Genomic DNA, 21,964 nt, shown 5'->3' with positions numbered 1-21,964 from the left:
AATATATGTAATATACATAATATATGTGCTTTTATGTGTTGCTGAGTCAACTGTGACTCATAGCAACCCTATGCACTATATCTCAGAACCCTATCCTGTCCTGAGCCAATCTCATTGTGTCTGACACATCTACCCCAATTACCTCAGTTACTATGTCAGTCTATCTCATCCAGGGCCTCCCTCTTCTTCGCTGTCCCTCCACCCTTCCAACCTGACATCCTTCTTTAAGGATTGGTGTCTCCTGGAGACATTTTCAAAGTATGTCAGACAGAGCTTTAAAATACTTGCTTATCAGGAGCAACTTGATTTCACCCTCTCTAGGACAAACCTGTTTGTTTTCTTGGTGGTCCAATACTTTTTTCCAGAACCACAATTCAAAGACGTCAATTATTCTGTCATCTTAAGTCATTGTCCAACTCTCAGATGCATAGTAAGTAACTGCAAAGAACATGGCCTAAATCAAGTGCACCTTAGTCTCTGGACTGACATCATTGCTCTTTAGTACTCTGGAGAGGTTCCTCATAGCAGCTTTTCCCAGTGAAATTCATCTTTTGATTTCCTGATTGCGGTTTCCAAGAGTGTTGATTACGGAAGCAGGCAAACTGAAATTGTTAACAATCTTAATCTCTTCTCCATCTATCATGGTGCTGCCAATTAGCCCAGTGCATATGAACACATCTATCAATCTATATAACCTATTAATACATGCATATGTGTTTCTAATTTTAAACAGTGAAGTTATTATTTGAGGATTCTTCATTTTTCATTTGATAGGAAGGAACCCTTCTTCTGGATAGCAGAGTGACCTGAAAATTCTCCACACTTCCCCCGTACCCACATTTAGCCAGTCACCCCTAAAAGACAGAAGGCCTGAGCTAACGTTTCCACTTCTGTATGAGTTAGCAATATGAAGAGCAGAGGGATGTTTAGTAAGTGAGGACAGGCATTGTCTTGGAGCAATGGTTCCTTGACCAGAATTAGATGGAATTGCCTCTGCTTCATCTTCCCTGTGTTCTCTGACACACACTTCCACCATGAAAATGCATCTCTAATTCATCTGCATCCAGCCCTGTTTATTAACTCCTTTGTCTCTTTCATAAGCTCTCTGTACTGCAGGACATTAGAAGGATAGGTTTTTGTACAAGAAATCAGCATTTTGGAACATCAGGCTGTAACTTAGTTCCAAACCCAGCACGTCTGTGCTACTCCTAATGATGTTGTTGTTATTGTTGTTAGGTGCCATTGAGCCAACTATGATTCATTGAGACCCTATGAACAGCAGATCTGAATCCTGTGCTATCTTGGGCCATCCTTACATTGCTGCAGTCACATGTCAACTCATGACATTAATTAAGAAGAAGGGAAATGATCTAAGAGCAGAGCTTGTATTCAGCATGCGTTTCAGAGAGGAAATCTATGTTACTTCCGGGCAAAGAGAGAAGCAGCTCAGGAAAGCAAGAAAGGATTCCATCTTCTCCTGTTGCTGTTCTTGGTGTTCTGTGCCATGGCGTTGGTGTTCGAAGGCTCAAAACCTCCACATTTCTCCAGAATGAAGCTGACCCTGGAAGAGAACTGAAAATTCCGAAAGGAAAGGATCTGTGTGGGTGGTACCCTCTGTTCTGCTAATGACCTTATTTAATTTACTATTGCTGTTTGTTATGAGTCATTCCTGACACACCCTTTCCAATGTTTGAGCTCTATCCTTGTAGGAGATGTTTCTAATATTTCTGTTGGGTGTTTATCCTATCTGTGAAATTTCTTTGTCTTCTTTCTTGCAAGGTTGAAAGTTTAGAACTTGTTTCTGTGAGCCAGGCTGATGGGAAAAACCAAGCCACCCCAAGGACATGATCCTGAACTTGAGGTTAGAAAGCAGATTTTTCTTTACAGAAAGCGTCAGAAATATTGGCAGGAAAAGCCAAAATATTTCACAGCCTCGATTGTGCTCCCACCTTCTCCCTCAAGAGTAATGTGAAAGGAGAAAGCACTGGAGGAGAACAAAGAGGCAATTCTGATTCATTCCTGATTTTTCACAAGGAGTTTGCCAGTCCTTTCTTCCAAGAAACTTCCAAAGGGAACTCCAACTTCCAGTCATCAGCAGCCAAGAGCCTTAACACTTTGAACCACCTGGGAACTCCCATGGTTCATCTAAAACCAAAACCCCACCACCATCAAGCAGATTCTGACCCATAGTCAACCTTTATTGGGTTTCTGAAGCTATAAACCTTTGTGGGGAGAGAGATACCCATCTTTTCCCCACCAAGCAGTTGGTGTATTTGAACCATTGACCTGTCAGCTAATAGCACTATACCATCTAAAGCATTCATATGAGTGACTGGAAGGAAAAGTGGTAGGAAGTACCTTTCTTTCATTCAGGTTGGTAGATATCTTTAAGCCCTAAAAAACTAAAACAAATCACAAAACCATAAGAATTTCAAGGTCAATAAAATTGTTATTTATTTAACAAATATTTCCCAAGTATTTTTTATGTGCTAGGCACAGAGATATAAAGCAAAACAAAAAGAATTTCTTTAATAAGAAAGTTTCTAATATAGGGGTAAAGAGACACTGGGAAAGAATATTGTCCTGAGGTGGCCTGAGCTACTACTAAATAAGAGATACACAGAGAGATATAACAGGGGTCACTTATGCACACAGGTCTGGTTTTCACACATAAAATGAACGAATGAATATCAGGGAAAGTATTTTTTAAGGGACTGATACATGTAAACTGATTGTTGAAGTAGTAGGATTTTGCCTAGAATTGACTAAAGCGTTTATGTGAAGACTCACCTATGAAAGTTCAGAAAATATTTTAAAGGTGGTAATGGATTCTGTAGGGCGCTCTGGTGGCCAATGTGAGAAGCTGAGCTGTAATCTCAAAGGCACAGGGTCTGAATCCACCAGGTGCTCTGCTGGAGAGGGGTGGGCAATCTCCTCTCCTGTATTTAACTGCCTCTGAAAACTTACTGGAGGTTCAGCTATGGGTCGGTTCTGACTTGGAAGTAAACAACAACAGCAATGTATTCTCTCTGTTCAGTTTGGGGTGATAGAAAGAAGTAATCATTATACTAAATAAAAAAGAAAGAAGTATGCAAAGAGAACCCCCTGTTATGGACGCCCTTTAGGAGTTAGGACCTTTCTCTGTGCTAGTAGACAGCTCTTCTTTCAAGTGCAAAGTTGAATGATCTGATTTGTGCCTTTGTAAGATCTTTCGGTGACCAGTTTCAAGAGAAACAGCAAAGGTGAAACTGATAATATTCAACAATGATGATTTGCACACATTGCTATAACTGGTGAGTAGGACTCACATAACAATGTCGAGGAGGCCAGGCTTAGAGTTCTTAATTCCTATTTTACATAGGAGAGATTCAGTTTGGAGAGAGAGCATGAGGTTTGTCAAATAGTCCAGTAAGGAACACAGGCTCCCGGTGAGGGTCCGCCTCCTGGTTCCAGTTGGAGTGCTCCCAGTACTTAACTCTTCACTCAGTGATTAAAAATCCCTGGAAACTCGCGGTCCTTCAGGCGGTTCTGACTCACAGCAGTCCTCCAGGGCAGAGGATAACTGCCTCAAAGAATTTCTCTGGTTATATATATCGTCATGGAAACGATCTACGTTCATCTTTCTCCAGAATCTCCGTTGGTGGACTTGAGCTGCTGACTTTTCAACATGCAGTCAGCACTGCAGCGTCGTGGGCGGGGGGCGGGAGGTGGGGAGCAGATTATGGAGCAATTCAAAGTGTCTTGTAGAAGACTCAGTTTGAGAGCTCCTTGGAGGCAAAGATGATCAAACCTCATCTCATATACTTTGGGCATGCTGCTAGGAGAGACTATTTCCTGGGCAGGAACAGTATGCTTGGAAAGATGGAAGGATGGTGAAGGAGCAAAGACCCTCAGTCAGGTGGATTGATAGAGTGACTGCAGCAATGGGCTCAGATGTGTCAAAGTTGATGTGGATGGCACAGGACAGGACAGTATACAGATCTGTAGTTTATAGGGTCATATGAGTTGTACTCGACACAATGACACCTTATAACAACAGGATCAACTTGCTTAATTGTGTCTGTTTATAAGCAATTTTCTCTGTGTTCTAAATTACAGGATATCAGAACTATAGGGCATGAAGTTTTTGAACTAAGGAGCAATGCTGTTGTTATGATTGTATTTTTATAGATAACATTTATTTTAATGAGTCATCAAACTCATTATGGATTCTTATGCTCACTTAATTTCTACTCTCCATGTTTACTGGGCAATTAGGCAAAAATCCAGTTTACTCTTGGGACTTATTTTTAATAAAATATCTTATAACAAGAAATATTAGCTAATGAGATGTATTCCTTACATGTTGTTGCTGTTGTTGTTGTGTACCAACCAGTAGGAAATGACCCACAGCTGACCCTCCATTGGGTTTTCAGAGATGATTAATTGCACAGGACGAGATTGTCCATCTTTTGCACACCTTCTTTATACAACAATTATTTAATATATTGATTATATAAATTCTATAAAGGAAACTCTGGTGGCCTAGTGGTGGTCTAATCATAAGAAGGTGTACCGCAATCTCGAAGGTACACAGTTAGAATTCACAAACTGCTCTAGAAAGATGAACTAGAACCAGTTTGACAATCGGGATGGGAGTGTCAGAGACAGTGCAATTGGTACAGGACAGAGCAGAGTTTAGGGCTGTTGTACATAGGCTCGTTATGAGTCGCAAGCAACATGACAGCACATAACAACAACAACAGGTATACTCTTGGCACCAGCAGCCAGGAAATTAAAAGACGTATTGCGGTAGGAAAATCTGCTATTAGGGACCTCTCCAAAGTACTGAAGAGCAATGGTGTCACTCTGGAGACTAAGGTGCATCTGATACAGGCCATGGTCTTTGCAATCACTTGTTATGCATTAGAGAGTTGTACAATGACTAAGGAGGATAGAAGCAGAGTTGATGCCTTTGAGCTGTGGTGCTGGAGAAGAGTATTGAGTGTACCTTGGACTGCTAAGAAAATAAACAGATTCATCCTGGAGAGGGTTAAACAGGGTTGCTCCTTGGAGGCAAGGATTTTAGGGCTTTGTCTGACATACTTTGGACATGTTGTAAGGAGGCACTGGTCCTTGCAGAGGGACATCATGCTTGGGAGGGTGGAGGGACAGCGCAGGAGGGGAAGACCTTCTATGATGTGCATTGATTCAGTGACTGGGGTAATCAGGATGGGTGTGTCGGAGGCAGTGTGATTGGTACAAGACAGAGCAGAGTTTAGGGCTGTTGTACATAGGGTCGCTATGAGTCACAAGCAACTCGACTGCACATAACAACAATAACAACAAGGTTCATAAACCTTCTTCACACAAGGTAGATAAAGCGTATTTGAAAATAACTGAAATGTATCTTCAATTTTTTTCTTCTGTTTGATCTATAGGAAAAACAAAAAGCTACCAAAAATAAAAAAAGGAAAATGTCAGTAAAAACGTATGTATGGATCTGAGACCTCCCTATAAGCTTCTTAATCAGGTAATATCCAAATAAACACCACCACCATATCAGATCTAGAAAAGACCTATCCAGACCTTAGAAATTATCACATTGTGACAGCAATGTAAATAGATACACTAAGTCTCAAAACTTAGCAGAAGCTCAGTGGCAAGGAACTTCCCTCAGTGCTGACTCAAGTAAAAATCTTTCTTTGAAGTTCATACATGGGATTTGGACTTAAATCCCCCTAACCAAGAGACAGACATTGGCAGGAGAGACCAGCAGCAGTGTGTGGTACAAACATCACGGAAGTAACTTGTGGACTAAGCTATCATATCATGAGGTGGCTGGAGAAGGAAGGTTTGACCAGGTAGCCAGAAGTGCAAGGGATGGTGATGTAGCACGGAAAGGGAAGAGACAAGACACATGTGCTTGGAGCACAGGGGACAGTGAATGTATTGGTTATTTCTGTAAGGGAAGTGTCTTTCATCTGCTCAGTAAAATGCTCTTCTGTCAGATATTGATCTAAAACAAAACATCCAAATTAAGACAGACTAAGAAGAAGGATTTGTCATCTACTTTTGAAATATAGCAGGCCTTCAAACACCCTATGTGCAACAGAGACACTTAGAGTAGACTAACAGATATGGCAGCTGATGCTGAGCCCTCAAATTTGGAAACACATAGGAGAAGGAAAGGTTGTAAGAAGAAACTAACGATTGGAACATGGAATGTGAGAAGCATGAATGTAGGAAAACTAGACATTGTTAAGAAAGAAATGGAATGCATAAATATTGACATGTTAGGTGTTAGCCAAATGAGATGGATTGGCATGGGACATTTTGTATCAGACAATAATATGATCTACTACCCTAGAGACGAAAAGGTGAGGAAAAATGGGGTCACTTACATAGTTAAAATGGCTGATTCTAGATCTATCTCAAAATACAAAATTGTGAGTGACAAGATAATATCCATATGCATATAAGGAAGACCTGTTAATACCACTATCATTCAAATTTATGCAACAACAACTAGAGTCAAAAGGAGGAAATAGATGATTTCTACCAACTGTTGCAGTCAGAAATTAACTGAACTTGTAACCAAGATGCATTAGTAATAATAGGTGCTGGAATACAAAAGTTGGGAACCAAGAAGAAGGATCAGTAGTCAGAAAATATGCACTTGGTGACAGAAATGAAGCTGAGAATAAAATGACAGAATTCTGTACAATCAATGATTTATTCATGGCAAATATTTTCTATAAGAAACATAAACACAGGCTGTACACATAGATTTCACCTGATAGGATGCATAGGAATCAGATCTATTACATCTGTAGAAGGAATCATTGAAAAAGTTCAATATCAGCAGTGAAAACTAGGCCAGATGCTGATTGTGGAACAGACCACCAACTACTTAAATGCAATTTCAAATTTAAGCTAAAGAAGGTCAAATCAAATTCACAGGAATAAAAATTTGATCTTGAGTCTATTTCTCCTGGATTTAAAAACAAAGTCAGGGAAAGGTTTGAAGCCTTGAACACGAATGAACAAAGACCAGGTGAGCTGTGGAAAGATATCAAGAATATCATTCATGAAGAATGCAAAAAAGTCATTACAAAGAAGGAAGAAGGGGGAGGAGATGATCAAAATAGATGTTAAAAGAGACTCTGAATATTGCATTAGAGTGCCAAAAAGCCAAAGAAAATGGAAGAAATCAAGAAGAAGCAGAATAGAAAATTTCAAAAGTCAGCTAGAGAAGACAAAGTATTATAATGAAATGTGGAAGGAACTGAAGTCAGAAAATCCAAAGGGCTGGACTCGTTCAGCATTTCTTAAGCTAAAGGAACTAAAGAATAAATGTAAGCCACAAGTTGCAATGTTTAAGGACGCTATCGGCAGAATATTGAATGATTCAGGAAGCATTAACTCTTATACATTGTTGGTGGGATAGTAAAATGGTACAACCACTCTGGAAGGCAGTTTATGTTTCTTCACAAAGATGAACATAGAGATTCCATATGACCCAGCTATTCCTGTTCTTGGAATATACCCTGAGAAAATGAGAACTGAGGCAGAGACTTGTACACCAATGTTCATAGCAGCATTATTCACCATTGCAAGAACATGGAAACAGCTTAAATGTTCAATCACAAGAAAATAAATTAAGAAATTATGATACATTCACAGAATGGAATACTATGCAGCACAAAGAAGCGATGATTTTGTAAATTACTGACTAACATGGGAGGGACTGGAAATCATTATGTTGAGTGAACTAATTCAGTCTCATAAAGACAAATATTGTATAATTATTGTACAGCATGTACAAAAATCCAAGGGTTGGAGGGGGTTTAAACATGGGGTCACACAATTTGATGAGTGGAGGGAGGGATTGGTAAAGGAAAGGTTTGGTGTGAAAAACAATGTATATGAACTTTATGAACTCTGTATGTAAACCAGTATAAAATAAAAGTATAAAAATAAAAGATGGAGGGAGTATACAGAGTCTTTGTACTAAAAAATTATTAGCTGACACAGAAGAATTTCAAGAAACAACATATGATCAAGAGCAATGGTGATGAAAGAGGAAGTTCAGGGTGCTCTGAAAGACTTGGAAAAAAAAAATAAAGAAAGCCCTAGAAATTGATGGAATATCAATTGATATATTTCAACAAACAGATGCTGCCCTGGGCGTGCTCACCAAGTTGTGCCAAGAAATATAGAGGACAACTACTTGGCCAACTGACTGGAAGAGATCCATATTTATTCCCATTTGAATAAAAGGTGACCCTAAGGAGTGTGGAAATTATTGAACGATATCACTAATATTACACACTAGCAAAATTCTGCTGAAGATTATCCAGAAATGACTAGAATAATATATTGAGAATTACCAGAAATACAGGCTGGTTTCAGAAGAACTCATGGCATTAGAGACATTATTTCCAATGTCAGTATGTCTTGGCAGAAAGCAAAGAGTACCAGAGGAATGTCTATCTGTGTTTCATTGACTGTGAAAAAGAATATTACTGTGTGGATCACAATAAATTGTGGCTAACCTTGAGGAAAATGGGAATCCCAGAGTATTTGTATTTATGTGAAACTGATACTTGGACCAGGAAGCAGTCCTCAGAACATAGCAGGGAAACACTGCTTGGTTCAAAATCAAGAAAGGAGTGTATCAGGGATGTATCCTGTCTCCATAACTTTTCAATCTATATGCAGAACAGATCTTTCAGAAAGCAGGGCTTTATGAGGAGGAGTGTGGCCTCAGGATTGGAAGAAGACTCATCAACAACTTACATTATGCAGGTCCTTCCTTGCTGAAACCAAAGAAAACCTGAAGCACTTGCTTCAGAAGGTCAAAGACTGTAGTTTTCAATATGGATTGAAGCTCAACATCAAGAAAACAAAGCTTCTCACCACTGGACCAATTGGCAACAGCGTGATAAATTGAGAAGAGATTGAGATTGTTAACAATTACAACTCGCTCAGGTCCAGCAGGAGTGGCATCCACTTCCTAAACAACATGCCTCTGGAAACTCTATGAACTTTGATAAATGTCAGTTATTATAGAGGGGCTTCCTGCCTTTTGTTTGTAGGGTCATTATGAGTCATGCTCAACTCAAAGGCAATCAACAACAACAAAAACAGCTCCACAAGTAACACTCTTAACACCAACAGTTAAGATATCAGAAGAAGAATTACACTGGGAAAATCTGCTGTCAGAAACCTCTCCAGAGTACTGGAAAGCAATGATGTCAGTCTAGAGACTAAGGTGTGTGTAATCCAGGCCGTGGTCTTTGCAATTACTTGCTATGCTTCAGAAAGCTGGACAGTGACTAAGGATGACAGAAGAGTCGATGCCTTCGAGTTGTGGTGCTGGAAAAGAGTCTTGAACATACCATGGACTGCCGAGAAAACAAATAGATCTGTCTAGGATAGAGTGAAACCACGTTTCTTATTGGAGGCTAGGATTTTGAAACTCTGTCTCACATACTTTGGGCACGTGAACAGGAGAGAGGTTGTTGGAGAAGGACAACATGGTCGGAGGGACAGCACAGGAGAGGAAGACCCCGGATGAGATGGATTGATATAGAAACTAGAGCAATGGGGATTGGTTTGTCAGAATTAGTAAGACTGTCTCAGGACAAGGCAGGCTTCAGAGCTGCTGTACTTAGGGTTGTTATGGGGTGCAGGCAACTCGGTGGCACATAACAACAACAACATAGATATTGTGTGTGTTTTATTTCAGTTGAATTACTCTGTGTGACTAAAAGCTGCTTTTTATGAGTATTATAAAATAGAATAAACAACTTTATCTTTGAAAAAGGTAAATTATTAAAATCATTATGACATTAGGTATCCTTAGACTGACAAAAATGGAAAAGGGAAAGGTGGAGAAGGTGAAGTGTTCTGCCTACATTCAACTTAAGTTAGAACTGATCGCACTGATTTTCTAGTGAGTTTTTGAAGGCTGTAAATCACATGGGAGGAAATGGCTCATTTTCCTTCCTAGGAACAAATAGTAGATTCTAACTGTCAGAGAGACACAACATTTTTGCTAGCAGTGCAGCTTTCTACAGACCACACCACCAGAGATCCCTGAAAGACCTTGTGTAGCATCAAGAATCTTCTAATAAGTTGTATTAATATCAATAATTTGTTGTTAGTTTCACCTTCACTAAACTGTCATGGATTAAACAGTGATGCTTGTGACTATGGTATAATCAAGGTAAAAATTCAACTGCTCATTGCAGTCAAATTGGAACCAACTCTGAGCTGGTTTTCAGAGACTGAATTGCTTGAAAGGACATTTCCCATCTTTCCCCTATGGACCTCTGGTGGATTCAAACTGCCCGCCTTATGTCGGCAGACAACTCCTTAACTACTAGGCCACCATCTCCTGTTAAGATATCAAGAGAGTCAGTTCGGATCTGAGTCATGGCACCAAAAAAAAAAAAAAAAAAGAAAGAAAGAAAGAAAAGATATCAAGAATCAAGAGAGCACGTATCGATTTCTTAGTGGCTAAGTTTGGGTTGCATCCCAACATCAAGACAACAAAGTTTTCATCACAGGATCAGCAATCAACATTATGACAGGCAGAGAAAGGATTGAAGCTGTCAATTATGTCGTCTTGCTTGGTTCAATAATCAACACCCTTGGTTCAATAATAACAGTAATCTACAAATCAGGAAACATATTTCATTGGGCAAGTCAGTTGTCAGGATCCTTCCAAAATACTGAAGAGTAATGAAGTCTGTTTGAAGACTAAGGTGCCCCTGACTCAGGCCATCATCTTCTCAGTCACCTGCTATCTATCCCTCACAGAGGTAGACAATGAATGAAGATGACAGAAAACTTGATGTCTTTGAGTTGTGGTGCTGGGAGAGAGTACTGAATATTTCCTGAACCGGAAAAACAGCAAACAGGTATGTGTTGGGAAAAGTGCAGCCAGAGTGCTCCTTAGAGGCAAAGATGGTGAAGCCTCATCTTTTATACTTTCAACATGTACCTAGGCTAGGCTATTCCTTGGAAATGGACATCATGCTTGGAAAGACAGAGGACCACTGAAGGAGAGGAAGATTCCCCAGTGAGATGAATTGTTGAACTGACATGGTGAATTCAGCAGTGAGCTCTAGCGTGTCAGACATGATGAGGTTGGCACAGGATAGAACAGGGTTCAGGTTGGTTGTTCATAGGGTCTCTATGAATCATATTTGACTCGATGACATCTAACATCAGTTTGCATGGGACAAGAATATTTTGGCCATGAGGTTTATCTGAAGAAAGTGGTGTTTCTAAACTAGTGCTTAGAAAATTCACTATTATTTTTAATAAATTCAAGGCTGAGATTTTTAAAATTATGGATTTTCCTCTTCTATCATGTTTAAACTATGGTAAAATTAACACACACACACCCCCAAAAAACCCAAAAGCAAACAAACCCTTAGGCATCTTCAAATGAATGTCATCACTTTCAGTATCATATAAGGATTCTTCAAAGAGTTTTTTCCTGAATTCTTCCAACTCTTCCCTACCTCCAACCTTGATTCAGTGCTGTCTCAGCTTGTTGGATTTTGGTAAAAAAATGTAGACCTAATTGAGTTTTGAGAGAGATTCAATTAAAGAATAGGGGCTGGTGGCTGTTTAGACTCAGTAAGCACGATGAATAATAGACCTAGATAACGAAATGTTCTTTCATCCTATCTGAGTGGGAAGCGCCACCCAAGCTCACTGTGTACTCCTGGCTCTGGCTTGGGACTTAGCTCACCTCTGTGATTCAGAAAATGGAATAAATCTTTGAATGATTTGATTAGACAATTTCTGTGAAAGGATACCTGGAAATCACTTTTTGACATTTGTTCTTGAGAGGAAATTATTATAAATCATAAATTATTGGAATTGCAGAGAATGAGGCTTTTCCACAGAGTATTGATCAAAAGCAAAAGCCAAAAGCACTGCCACTGAGTCTATTCTGACTCATGCTGACTTTCTGGCTGGTGTCCAAGGCTATAAATCTTTACAAGAAGAGACTGCCATCTTTCTCCTGTAGAGTGACTGGTGGATTCTGACCACGTAATGCATCATGCCTCTAGGGCTCCTTATGTGACCCTACACTTGGCAGGTCTGAACCTTGCTCTTTCCTGCACCAACCTAACAATCTCTGCCATGCTCAAACCTCATGTTGTTGTCAACTGTGCCAATCCATCTAGTTGAGGCACTCCCTCTCATTCTCTGATCCTCTACCTTTCCCCACGTGATGTCTTTTCCAAGGACTGGCCCCTTCTGACAGCCCAAAGTATATGAGATGAAGTTTCACCATCCTTGCCTCTACAGAGCTCTCTGAGTGCATTCCTCCAGGGTAGATTTGTTTGTTCTTTTGGTTGTCCACGGGCTCTTCAACACTCTTCATCAACATAAACGCTCAAAATTCAAAGGCACCAATTCCTCTTAGGTCTCCCTTATTCATTGTCCAGATTTCAGATGCACAACAAGCAGTTTAAAATATCATGGCTTTATTCAGAAACATCTTAATCTTTAAAGTGACATCATTGCTCTTTAACACTTTGGAGAGGTCCTTCTCTTCTTTATTCACTTTAGATCAGTCCTGTTTAGCATTTTGGAGACGTCAACAGACATCCCCATGTCCAACATTCTTTTGATTTTTCCCCCCATTTTTTTAATTATACTAGCTTATTTACAAAATTCCAATACATTGTTTCCCAGAACAGATTCTTCCAATTTACCTCACCCCCTTGCCCATCAAATTATACAACCCCATAATTAGTCTCCCCTCCCCTTGCACATCTTCATCCCTCTGCTTCCATCCCTCCATCCCTTGGATCCTTATACTCATTCTACAAAGATGGTTTTATACAATATTTGTCATTGTGGGACTGAGTTAGCATAATGCTCACTCAGTATAATGCTCTCTAGTCCCTCCAAAGTTATGTAGTAATTTACAAAATCATTGCTCCTATATGCTGCATAGTATTCCATTGTGCGAATGTACAACAATGTCTTAATCCATGTTCTTGGGATGGTGACTAATTGATTTCTTGATGATTTCTAATGTAGGTTTTTGATTGTGGATCCAAGTAAAGTGAAATCCTTGACAACTTCACTTTTTGTCCATCTAGCTTGATGTTCTCTATTAATCGAGTGGTGAGGTTTGATTTGTGTGTTTTTTTCCTTGATGTTGAGATACAAACCATTACGGAGGTCTTTTATCTTTCCCTGTAAATCATATGAAATCCTTAATAATTCTAATCCTCTCTCCATAACCTTGAAAACTGAGGCTGAAATAAACTAAAATCTTCAATCTTTTAAATGCCTTTTAGAAGGAGAGCTTTAGGAAGTAGATGTTTGGAGATTTAGCTTACTTCAGACTCAGTTTCCGTGTTTTTTTGGTTTTATTTGTTTTTAAAGAAAAAGATTAGTGGTGGGCTTGAATCTCTGTTCTTTATTGTCAGCCTTTCTCAGCAACTGTGCACCGTTCAACATCAGTGAGAAAGTGATGGGAAGGGGGCCTTTTGAGGAGAAGCAGATTTATACCTTGTGGTTTCTTTCTTATTTTCATTCTAATTCTTTGATAGGGAATATTTAGGGTTCAAAATAACAAAAACAAACAACAAACAACAGTTCACCTCCAAACAGGCCCCTATGATACTAGTGCTAGCATAGCCCTAACCTACGTTGTTGTTGTTGATTGCCACTCATAGTGACCCTATGAACAAAAGGCCTGAAGCCCCTCTACAACTATCGACATTTATCAAAGTTCATAGAGTTTCCTGAGGCATGTTATTTAGGAAGTGGATGCCACTCCTGCCATAAACACTGTGGTTTCATTTTTCTGACAGGCTGAGTTAGGACTGGAGCCTAATCCCTTCAGGTCTTCTTTCCATTTCTGGATCTGGCTGTTAAAGTTTCAGAATGTTCACAAGCTTCACTGTGTACTAGAATTTCATGGGTCTCTAGCTGAAAATTCTTAGGCCCATGCTTTGCTCTACCTCAAGCAATTAAGAAGTCTGTATTGTATATCTATCCCTGCAAGGCTAAAAGCACTCCACCAGATGAGAACCATTGTGTTAGAGGCTGGTATTAGGACAGTTACCAACTCTACCTATCATCCTAGATCCAGGCCTTTCAAATAGGAGGAATCAGGTATATAAGAGTCTGTTGTAGTGGTTCCCAATACTGAGAGGACAGTGTCTAGCAGTGCCTAGCAGGCAAGTCCCTCCTGGCTCCCTCAAGTGAGTTCAGTGGAGGTAGCAACTGTGTGATAAGCAGGCTTCCCTGTCTAAGTAAATGAAAACTCATGCCCTGCCACGTAGCTGGTTCTAACTCATAGTAACCCTCCATTAGATTTCAGAGGATGTTATTGCATCAGAAGGACACTGCCCAGCTCATGGCCTTTGGCTTAGCAGTGCAACTGAGGCAACCTCTTTTCAAGACTTTAGTTTCCTTTTTTTAGTCATTGTTGCTCATTTTCTCCCCGCTTCCCACTCCACCCAGCCCAGCCTGCAGTGTACGCACCAGATTGTCCCCATACGTGTAATGTATACTCATATATTCCTTTCAGACAGTTTTCCCGCTCATCTGTTCTATGGCAGTGTTCATTATCCACCCTTTTCCCATTCCCTTCCCAATTCCCTCATGCCCATTCTATTTTATAAAAGCTATGTTATGCAGTATTTGTCCTTTTGTGACTGAGATATTTCACTTAGCATAATGTCCTCAAGGCTCCTCCTTATTATGTAATATTTTCAAAACTAATGTGAATTTCCATGTGATGCTATATCATGAGCACTTATAAAATATATTTGATCATATGGTTATTTTCTTTTTAATGAAACATATTACAAGACGTCTGTTGATGTTTAGTGGTAAGTAGTTACACAGCAATCCCAAAGGCCCATGGTTCAAATCCACCAGCTGCTCCATAGGAGAAGGTCTCCTGCCTTTTGACATACTGCCTCTGAAAACCAGATGGAAGTTCAGTTATGAGTTGATTCTGACTCTACAGAAAACAACTATGGTACTGTTTAGACGATACCTCTTGAGAAAATTCTCCTTTAGAGAAACTTGCAAGCTGCATTTGAACCTGACATTAACTTGAGCTCTGTTTGCTTCATGGTAAGGAGTTGTGCTGCCAACACAAAGGTACACAGTTCTGATCCACCACGTGCTCTGTGGGAAAAAGATGGGCACTTTTTTCCTATGCAATTTACTGCTTCTGAAAACTCACTGAGTCAGTTCCAACAAGCACAAGTACAACAAGCAACAACATGGTTAATATTCACAAGGGAAGGTGAGGACAAGGCCTTTCCTGGGGATTAAATCACCCAAACATCAGTGTCTTTCCTGCCTGAGTTGTTGATGCAGTTCAAAGAAGTGATTTGTTTGGGTTCCAATGAGTGGACTATAAGGATGTTCTCCAAACTTCCCATTTTGATTCTGTAACTCCTCAGACAGTAGGTTCAGAGGAGGCCCCTGCTACCTTGTTCTACTTGATTTACTCAGGTCATTGACGCTTAGAAAGCTGTGAGCTGAAGCAGCACAGAATGAAAGTTTAAATGTGCTCAATAAACAGGGAATGGATTTTTTAACACTTGATTCTTTGGAATTTTCTCTGGGACTAAGACAGCCACATAAGAACAGTTCCAGTCAGCCAATTCAGAGCACTGAACCAGGAAAAACCATATGCAAATTATTTTTATATGGAGGCTGGGCTGTATGAGGAGGAATGTGCCATCAGGATTGGAGGAAGATTCATTAGCATGCTGCACTTTGTAGATGGTACAACCCTGCTTGCTGAAACTGAGGACTTGAAGCGCTTGCTGCAGAAGGTCAAGACTGCAACCTTCGATATGAATTGAAGCTCAACATCAAGAAAACAAAGATTCTCACCAGCAGCATCATGATAGACGATGAAGAGATTGAGATTGTTAATAGCTTTAGATTGCTTGGCTCCACAATCAACACTCTTAGTACCAACAGCCAGGAAATCAAGAGGTGAATTGCATTGGGAAAGTCAGCTGTCAGAGACCTCTCCAGAGTACTGAAGAGCAACGATGTCATTCTGGAGACTAAGGTGCACCTGATCCAGGCCATAGTCTTCCCAATTGCTTGCTATGCATCAGAATGCTGGATAATTACTAGGGATGGTAGAAATAGAATTGATACCTTTGAGGTGTGGTGTTGGAGAATAGTGTTGAAAATGCCATAGACTGCCTGGAAAACAAACAGATTCATCCTAGAGATGGCAAAGACAGGCTGCTCCTTAGAGACAAGGATCCTGAGGCTTCATTTGACATACTTTGGGCATGTTGCAAGAAGAGACTGGTCTTTGGAAAGGGTCATCATGCTTGGAAGGGTGAAGGGATGGAGAAAGAGTGGGAGACCATTGAAGAGATGGATTGATACAGTGACTGGTGTAATGAGGGTAAGTGTGTGAAAGACAGTAAAGTTGGCACAGGATAGAACAGGTTTCAGGGCTGTTGTATATAGGATCGCTATGAGTTGGAAGCTACTCAACTGCACATTACAACAACCAGACCTTATCCATAACCAGCTTCTCCAAATCAGTGAGCAGAGTACTTTCTTCCATGGACTTCTCAACAGGGCCCAGTGACTAATTCAGGGCTCAGGCTCAGGCCATTTAACCCAGTTAAATCAAGTTCCTCACTGCCCCTTACCCTGCTCCCTCTCTCCAGGGGTCCCTGTTTTTTCAGCTCAGAAACAGTAGGGCCCAGACTGTGGCATCAGTTGTCAGAATCACTTCAGGATTGAACCTTATCCCAGCGCCCTCCCAGACCACACAGATGCCTGGACCTCCTCTGGGCCAGCCAAAGATCAAGGATTTCATGCTTAATTCCCTAGGCAAAGGATAAGCTCAAATTCCCAGGGACCAACTCACCAATTTAAGGACAGCAGGGAGGTGGCTGTGTATGTTGGGGGGTGGTGGCTGGGAGAGTATCTGGCTTAAAGATTGGGGGCGCTACTTACCCGGTAAGAACAAGGTGCCCCTTTGCTAAGGAGCTTAAGGCACAGGGAGGGATTAATCCTGCAAACAGCCCTGGGAAATAGAGAAATCTGTATTAATTAAAAGTGCAAACTGTTCTCTACCTGCTGAGTTTCAAGCTTCAGAAAGAAAATCTTGTTCAGAGAAAGGCGGGGAAGAAGGAAGGAAATTACTAAGGCTGGGAGGCAGATCCATTTATTCTCAGCTCCACATTTACAGCCAGAAAGAGAAAAGAGAAAGCAGAAGAAGGCATCCCTAGCCCTGGGCTATGGGCCTCCCTGGACTCCCAGCTTCTGTCCTACAGCCCTGTTGCTCACTTTGATCAGCCAGGTCAAGTGGGAAAGCGATGGATACTGATGAGGGGCAGCCTGGACCAAGTCCTCAGCCTGTGATGACCAGATTTGTTGTCTACATGCTTAGCTCTGCAAGATGCCCAGCTCAGATACTATCTTGTCTCTGATTTCCACACTTCAGAGTCTCTGACCCACAGTTCCAAAGGTTTTCCTCTTTAAGCGCCTTCACACTTTCCTTCTAGATTTCTTAAGAAAGTGTCCACACTTCTTCTCTTCCATTCTTCAAGTCTTGCTCACTTATCTCTTTTCCACCTAGTAGGCATCTTGATGTTTTAAAAATATTATTCAGAAAACATCATTCCTTTACTTACCATACTTAGAATAAAATCTAACTTGCCCTGGGCTTTAAGGTCTAGCCAATCTTGTTTATTACTGAATTCCAAGTGGATCAACACTTGAGAGTTCTGGTGACATAATCCCATAGTCCACGAGGAGTTTGTTTTGCTAACTCGAAGGCAGTTCAGTAATTCGAATGCACCAAATGGCTCCTTGGAAGAAAGATGGACAATCTTCACTCATGATTTACAGCCTTAGAATACCTGTTGGAGGTCAGCTATGAGTCAGTTCCAGCTCAACAACAATAAGTTTCAAGTTTGTTGTTTTGAGGTGAACACTTGATGCATAGCGGTGGTGTTAATTCCAGTCACGGCAACCCCAAAGCCAACAGACTGAAGTGTTGCCCAGTCTTGTTCCACTTTCAGGGTCGCTGGCATATCTCTGTATTTCACCAGCTATCTCCCAGTTCCAGAAACTCATTTTCCAGTGCCTTATCAGACTAATCTATGTGGCATTAAATGGTTTTTTGATTGGGTGGTATTTGGAAGTAGATTACCTGGCGTTTCTGAAGTACTGGTGACAAAGTTTCCAGTAACAGACAGAGCATCATATAAGGATAGCACCATAATAGGACACGTTGATAGATGTTGATGATGATACACACAGGTGCCTAACACATATTTGTTGAGTAAACCAATGAGTCTTTCTGTTCTCCCATTCTGACAAGGGCAGCAGAATAAACACATTCACAAATCATTCCTTTAGAGACAAGCAGGCAAGCTGGGTGGCTGTTCCTTCAGAAGCCTCACATTCATATCTCCCAGTGTATTGGAGATTGTTGACATTGCTGCTTTATTATTCCATGCTCAGTTCTACAGGTGAGCTATGCTGGGCATGGGCAGTCAGGGATTAATCCCAGGCAGTCTGAGGCTGGGTGGTAAGAAGGAGGAGTTAAAGAGGCCTTGTCAGGAGGAGGCAATAAGACATGGGCAGGAAGAATGATGGTGGCCAAGGCCAACTCAAAGTTGAAATCTTTTTATAACTCAGAGTATAACTAGATGTAGGATTCATGCACATTTGTATGACCTGAATGAAGCAGGTAGGTTTGGAGTAGACAGTAGGAGTCAGGAAGGTAACAGCATGCGGATGCAGAACAGATTTGGGAAGGTGATGCATGGGGCTGCCTTGGGGCCAAGGCTTCAGTTCTGACACAGATCCTAGTGCCTCCTCCAGGAGAATGGAGTCCATCTTCCTCTACCAGCGAGAGCTTTGATCGGATGTCCAAGAGTCCCAGGACTTGACAACGTGCTTTAAATTAAGACCTGTCGCACTGAGATGATTCACTTATGCTTCCTAGGAGTGAGCCTCTTTCTGAAATCAGGAGTGAAAGTGCCACATGTGCTGCACAGAAAACGAGAGAGGGGAAGCAGTGCTGACGACACCTCCCGTGAAGTAGATTCATAATGAAACTTCATTTGTCACCAATTTACCAACAACTCAGATCCCTGCTTGTAACTCAGTCAGCTCTGCTTCACTGGGCACATGAGGGCCTCCCAAAGGCATTTCCACAGCCCATTGTTCAGGATTCTGACCTGGGAACAAAAAGGGGTCTGTGTGCTCCTGTGGTGCACACCAGGGCTCAAGTGCTTCCACCTCTCAAGAAGCCAGTGTCTGTCTGTTTCTCTCTCCCCTCCCCTCCCCTCCCCTCCTCTCCTTTCTCTTTTTCTCTACTAGTTTATTTACAAAACTCCAATGCAAATTTAAACAAATTCTTTCAATTTCTCTCACCCTCCCCATCAAAATGCACAACCTAATGATTAATCGCCCTGTCCCCCTGCACATTCACATCCCTCTGCTTCCAGCCTCTCCCACCCCTCTTGTATTCTTATACTCATTCTATAGTAACAGTTTTATACAATATTTATCCTTGTGGGACTGAGTGAGGTCACTCAGCATAATACTCTCTAGTCCCTCCCAAGTTAGATAAGAATTTACAAAGTTATTGCTCCTGTGTGCTGCATAGTATTCCATAGTGTGAATGTACCATAATTTATCAGTCCGTTCGTTTGTGGTTGGACATTTGGGCTGTTTTCATGTTCTTGCCATGGTGAATAATGCTGCTATGAACATGGGTGTACAAATCTCAGTTTGTGCCTCAGTTCTCATATTCTCAGGATATAATCCAAGTAGTGGAATAGCTGGGTCATATGGAATTTCTATATTTAGTTTTTTGAGGAAGCGCCAAACTGCCTCCCAGAATGGTTGTACCATTAAAATCCCACCAATAATGTATACGAGTTCTTTTCTCACCACATCCTCTCTAACATCTATTAGTTGCTGCCCTGTTAAACTTTGCCACTCTTGCTGGAATGAGATGGTACCTCATTGTGGTATTGATTTGCATGTCTCTTTTGCCAGTAATTTCGAACACTTCTTCATGTGTCTGTTTGCCATTCAAATATCTTCCTCTGTGAAAGTTCTTTCCACGTCTTTTGCCCATTTTTTAATTGTATTATCAGTATTTTTCTTGTGGAGGCCCAGTAGTATTTTGTAAACTTTTGTTATAAGACTCTTGTCTGAAATGGTACTACCAAATGTTTGTTCCCCGTCTGTAGGTTTTCTTTTCACCCTATTGGAAAAATATTTTGATGTGCACATGGATTTAATCTTTAGAAGGTCCCATGCATCAATTTTATCCTCTTTAGATTGTGCATTTCTGGTTATATTTGGCAGTCTTTTTATACCTTGGACTAGCACTTCTAAGCTTACTCCAGTTTGTTTCTTATGAATGTTATGGTTTGAGGCTTACTCCCAGGTCTCTAATCCAACTTGAGTTAATTTTTGTGTATGGTATGAGATGTGGATACTATTTCAGCTTTCTGCAGAGAGCAATCCAGTTTTGCCAGCATCATTTGTTGAAGAGGTTGTCATTTCTCCATTTGATAGCTTTAATTTCCTTGTCAAATATTAGTTGACCCTAGATATCTGGGTCTATTTCTGGGTTCTCAATTTGTTCCATTGGTCTATGTGCCTGTCATTGTACCAGTACCCTGCTGTTTTGGTTACCACTGCTGTGTAGTAGGTTTTGAGATCAGGGAGAGCTATGCCTCCAACCTCATTTTTTTTTTCTCAGAAGTATTTTGCTCATTTGAGGTCTCTTGTCTCTCTCCAAATAAATTTGATAATTTCCTTTTCAATCTCCTTGAAAAATGAATTTGGTATCTGTATTTGAATTGCATTGAACATGTAGATTGCTTTTGGTAGGATTGTCATTTTCACCATATTAATTCTTCCTATCCATGAACAGGGTACATTTTTACATTTCTTTAGGTCTTTTATTGTTCTCTCAGAAATGCTCTGTAGTTTTCTTTGTATAGGTCTTTTGTAAGGTTCACTCTCAAGTATCTCAATTTGTGGTTGGCTATTGTAAATGGTATTGCTTTCTTTATTTCCATCTCTGAGTTCTCTTTGTTACTGTAGAGGAATCCTATTGAGTTTTGGATATTGATCTTATATCCTACCACTCTACTAAACTGGACTATTAACTCAAACAGGTGTTTTTGTTGAGTCTTTGGGGTTTTCTGTGTACACTATCATATCATCTGCATATTAACGACAGTTTGACCTTTCTTTACCAATCTGGATGCCTTTTATTTCCTTCTCTTGTCAAGTGCTACCAAGCACTTTCAATACAATATTGAAAAGAAGTGGTGACAGTGGACATCCTTGTCTGGTCTCTTTTGCAAGGAAAATGTTTTTAGTCTTTCTGTATTGAGAATGATGTTGGCTCTTGATTTTGCATATTTACTTTTCACTATGTTGAGCAAATTCCCTTCTATTCCAATTTTGCTGAGTGTCTTTATCAGGAAAAGTTGTTGGATTTTGTCATATGCCTTTTCTGCATCAATTGCTTAGATCATATGTAGTGAATTATGTTGATTGTTTTTCTTATGTTAAACCATCCTGCATACCTGTTATGAATCCCACTTGGTCATGGTGAATTTTTTTTTATGTGCTTTTGGAGTCTATCGGCTAGGATTTTGTTAAGGATTTTTGCTTCTTTATTCATCAGAGAAATTGGTCTGTAATTTTCCTTCTTGGTAATATCATTGTCTGGTTTTGGTATTAGGGTTATGCTTGCTTTATAGAATGACTCTGGAAGTGTTCCTTCTTTTTCAATTTTTTTAAAAAAATAATTTAAGTAGAGTGGGTGCAAAATCCTCTCTTAATGTTTGATAAAATTCAGCTGTGAAGCCATCTGGTCCAGGACTTTTCTTATGGTCTTTTTAAAAATGTCTTTTTATGACCTTTTCAATTTCTTCTCTTGTGA

The sequence above is a fragment of the Elephantulus edwardii genome, unplaced genomic scaffold, assembly GCF_000299155.1.
Source record: "Elephantulus edwardii isolate Elephantulus edwardi_28Jun2011 unplaced genomic scaffold, EleEdw1.0 scaffold00143, whole genome shotgun sequence".
NCBI lineage: Eukaryota > Metazoa > Chordata > Mammalia > Macroscelidea > Macroscelididae > Elephantulus > Elephantulus edwardii.
Note: the sequence above shows the minus strand (reverse complement) of the source record.